Here is a 5,000-nt window from a genome sequence, read left to right on the forward strand (position 1 = left end):
ATTAATCCGCCACTCGTTAATCCGCCTAAAAGTACCCAGAACTAATTCAATCCTATTGTAAAACAACTCGTTTATCCGCCAATTCACTAATCACCATCCGTCAAATCAATTTTGATCCCAACCTATTGATTTAGTACTCGTTAATCTGCCCACCCGCTATACGGCTGAAAAAAAAAACATGGTAAATCTACAGGCTGCTGTTTGTTTTTTAATCGAGTAACATCCAAGTCAATGGCTACAAAACGTAAGTGGACTGATTTAGGAATTGCACAAAAATGCAAAATATGTTTATATAAAGACAAAATTCCAGGAGCAAGTCAAGAGGAAATTGCTGCTCATTTCAACCGCAAATGGAAGACAGTGATTTTGCGTCGCACCATTGGTGATATACTGAGCCAGAAAAATAAGTGGTCTGTTGGACAGTCAGTTGTTTGTGGTGCAAGAACTGAACCAAAGCACATGAGAAATGCTGAAAATGTTGAAATGGAAAAAGCCTTGTACTTGTGGTTTACACAAATGAAAGGCAAACATGCTGTGGTTACAGATGCTATATTGACTAAAAAGGCACGTTATTTTGGCAGTAAGATGGGCGTCACAGATTTTACCTATTGAACAGGATGGCTATCGCGGTTCAAAGCATGTTATGGCATTTCCATGAAAGTAATTTGTGGTGAAAGTGAGGGCGTAGACCCAGTTACAGTAGCTGTTGGTCATTACAAAACTCGTCAGATAATTAGCCAGTACAGTGTGAATGACTTCTACAATTGCAATGAAAGTGCTCTTTTCTTTCGAACGCCACCTGGTAAAACCTTGTCAGCTGGACCAGCGTGTGGAACAATGCGCTATAAAATCGTGTAACAGTGATGTTTTGCTGCAATGCAACTGGAACCGACAAGAGAAAGTTGTTGGTGATTGGCAAATCTCAACAGCCACGGTGCTTCCAGAATTTCAGTGTCCAGCTTTACATCGAATACGTCCACTCAAGAAAGGGGTGGATGAATTCCTCTCTGTTCCTAGACTTTGTTTCAAAACTTAATGCAGACATGCTATGCCAAGACCAGAATATACTGTTGCTATTAAACAATGCATCTGGTCGTCCAGTAGATGTGGAGCTATCCAACGTGACATTCTGTTTCCTTCCACCAAACACCACTAGCCATTTGCAGCCTGTTGATGCAGGTATCATCAAGTGCTTCAAATCTCATTATTGCAAGCTGCAGCTGCAGCACATTGTGCAGATGATGGATGCTGAGTCTGATCCTGATAACTTGAAACAGGCTGTTGGTTTTATCCAGGCTGCATGGAAAAATATCAGTCCACTTGTTATTCAGAACTGCTGGGCACATGCCGGATTGATTGACAAAGGCAGTCTGGCAACAAATAACCATGATATGACTGAAAGTGTGCCAGCTGCAATGTCAGCTCCGTCATCTGATATCCAGGCTATCCTCATGAAATTTCCAGCTGCGGGCAGTCTTTTGACAGCTGCTGAGTATATAGACATTGATGCTGCTGAACCGACGGAACAGGAAATGTCAGACGAAGAAATTGTTCAAGCAGTGATGTATGAAGCTAACCCTGATGAAGTGGCCGACAATGACGATGAGTATGAAAAACTGGACCCTGCACCACCACCACCATCACTTTGTGAGGCACAGCAAGCACTGACAGTGGTGCTCAGATAATTTCAGAGCAGCAACAACACTACTGAGGATGAGATTGACAAAGTGATGGACATAGATAAGATGTTGAAAGAAAGTGCCATGAAAAACCTATGCCAGACAAAAATAACTGGCTTTTTTAATATGCTTAGACAGTAAACCAACAAGCCAACAAGTACTTAATGCATACAGTATGAAGTAACGTTTATTAAAACTACAGTACACTGTATAAATGATGTATCACTGATGAAAGCTATACTGTATGCTGAAACTGGTCTGGTTCTTATAATAAATCTTCATTGTTCCAAGGTGCTGGCCTTCTTTTTTTGTGTTTAGTACACTGTATAAGCCTACAATTATTTTTTACAAGAAACAATACTGCAACACAGTATACAGTGTTGTGTTTAATGTTTGCGTAGCGCATAGCTGTTTTGAATATGACCGTGTAAAGGTATATACATTCCGCCCCAGCAAAAGGTATTTTTTTCGTTAATCCGCCGAATTTTCAAAAAACGAATTATGGCAGATTAACGAAAGTGGACCTGTAACACTTAAAATATAAAGTAAATCAATACAATAATAGAAAAACATCAGAATGAGACAGTTAATGAAACTGAATTTGTTTTCTAGCTAATGTAGGTTTTATACTAACAAAGCTCTTCAAACCAGGTTTTAAATCAGCCCCTAACGTAATAAACCAGCTGTATATATTCCAAAATATTATACAAGTCTCCCCCTTTAATATGTTTATGCGCCACATGTATAGCTGTAAATTTGAAACCATAACTAGGGTCATTATCCAAAATGTTTGCATAGGGCATTCATTTGAATGTTCCTATGTATATCTGACTTATGCTAGAACATTTCGCACAAGTCGCTAGGCATATGAAATAGGTAGTGTTACAGGTGGCGTAACAGTCAAAAGTGTATATTCTTTTAGTTAACAGATGAACAAATGTATCACTATTGGGGGCAAAAATATCCCCACAACAGCTACAATTTAAACAAGGGAAAGTTCCAAACCTATTCATAGTTGTATCATTACCAATGTGCCTAAAATCTTTGCAAATCAGGCATAGCTCTTAAAATACTCCAATGTGTATTTATTATGTCTTTCACATCCCCAGTTCTTATGTTATATGTAGTAGCATCTCTAATTCTACATTTTGTCCGACAACATTGCTATTCTGCTGTTAACTATTTTATGAAAGAGTGTTTTTTGCTGTAGTAACCTGATTTATTAAAAACCTCATTAATTATGCCCTCTGTAACTAAGGGATTATAACCTCTTTCCTGAAATTCCTTAGCCGTTTGTTGCATCTGTTCCCAACACATAAAATCATCTGTGCTGAGTCTACTAACTCTGATGAATTGACTCTTCATGACCCCATTAAACACATGTGGTGCATGCATACTTTTATGATGTATGTAACTGTTAGTATGCACCTCTTTCTTATGAATACTATTTTTCAATAGATTGGCATTCTTACTTATTTTTACATCTAAAAAAGTAATATTTCCTAGTGAACAAGTCATCTTAAACTGTAAAAACCTGTTGTGTTATTCAAATATTCAACGTATTCATTAAGACTTTGCTCATTCCCCTTCCAAATTAAAAAGCAAGTATCCACAAAAAGTTTATACTTTAAAATATTACTATTCATTTTATTTTTGTCACTATAAATACATTCCCATTCCCATTGATTAAGAACTAGGTTTGCATAGGTGTTAGCCATGACAGTACTCATGGCTACACCAGCAACCTGCAAACGTGGTTGATTATCAAGAATTAAAACATTCTTGGTCAAAATCAACATCTAAAAGCTGACATATATTTTCCACCTCCCTAGCCTGCATACCTATGGCGATATAGAGAAATTATGAATGGCATTAATACCATAATCATTGGGTATTACTGTGAACAGCGAGTTAATGTCTAGGGTAGCAAGTAGAAAATCAACTTCCGAATTATTGCCATGCCACTCATAAAGCTTGGTTAAGAAGTCACCCATATCCTTTGTAAAACTCCGACAATGAGAAAGATATTTACTTAAAATAGTTTGTAAGTAAATCGAAATAGGTTCAGTGACCCACCTCTTTCCTGAGACAGTGGGTCTCATAGGGGGGGGTGGGTCATAGACTTATGTATTTTGGGTTAACCATATAGTTGTGGTATTATGGGGCATGGCACTGTAAAAAAAAAAAAATCATGTGTTTGATATGCACTTCCTTAAATTGGGATATTGTTTTATGGAATGTATTAACATTGAGGAAGGGTTGTCAACCGAAAGCTTTGTTTTTTTGTTAATAAACTGTTTTGGCTCTTGGTGCTCTAAGTTGGAGTTACTTGTGTCTCACTGTATAGACAGTGGTCAGGAATAAGTGGTCCCAAAACATGATCACTTATAATGTCAGCCAAAACGTATATTAATACCCTCTGTAATCCTAAAACATAAGTACCATACGTAGTTACAAATCTAATAGGGTTAGAAGTATGGGTCTCCTTAAGAATATCAGATGGTGGAAGCAAAAAGTCTTTTCTGTTCCTAGAACTAGCCTTATTTCTCTCCTGCCTTACTTATGGGTTCTGTAATATCTGTTTCAAAATGCGTTTTCCGTGGCCATTGTGCAGCTTTCAAAATCTGTGTTTTCACTACAAATACAGTGGCTCACTAGGACTTAAAAGATAACTACACACTGAGCAGTAGGTTGATTTCAGCTCTGTCAATGTGAAATCAGAAACTGGGAATAAAGGGCCATTGAAACTGTCAGTTAAGTTGGATGGGAAAGTCTGTATAGTGTGTGCTGAGTGAAATTTACAAATAAATTTTCATGCATTTGGTTAAGTTGAAGCTGTTTTTTATTTCTGTTTTTTTTTTATTTCTGACTGCTTTTACTTCGGGAGACTCTGCCTGCTGCTGCAAACAATTAATCTTGAGAGTTCTGAGCACTCTGAGCTGAGAGAAATGTGACATTTAAATGTGCAGTGAAAGAAAGTTTAATTTTTAGGGCAAAAAGTTAATGTTTACTGAAAGCATGCAAGCTGATTTTCACATCTGGAAGGGGAATACAGAAAAAAAAGAAGAAATAGCAATCAGTATATGTGGGAACACATGCTATAGCACTCACTTTGTCATGGATTACTTTAATTTTGGATTAGGTATTGCTTGTGGATGCAAAGTTCATATGTTGAAAATATAGATGGTTTTGGGTGTGTTCAATGTTAAGACAGGATGGGGGCACTGACAAATTTTTTAGCATTTTGTTTGAGTGTTTTCATTGAAGTAAAAGTCTTGAAACATGTGACATAGCTTCAAATGGAGACAAGAAGAAGCAACT

General features: G+C 37.2%; 1 protein-coding gene across 3 annotated transcripts in view; it reads left to right on the forward strand.

Annotated features, from left to right (window-relative positions):
- MICALL2 (MICAL like 2) overlaps positions 1-5,000 on the forward strand; it is a 976,695-nt gene that overhangs the window by 88,694 nt on the left and 883,001 nt on the right. The gene's annotated exons all lie outside the window — the stretch shown is intronic.

This window comes from Protopterus annectens, chromosome 12.part0 (assembly GCF_019279795.1).
Source record: "Protopterus annectens isolate FY-2018-M chromosome 12.part0, PAN1.0, whole genome shotgun sequence".
Taxonomy (NCBI): Eukaryota; Metazoa; Chordata; order Ceratodontiformes; family Protopteridae; genus Protopterus; species Protopterus annectens.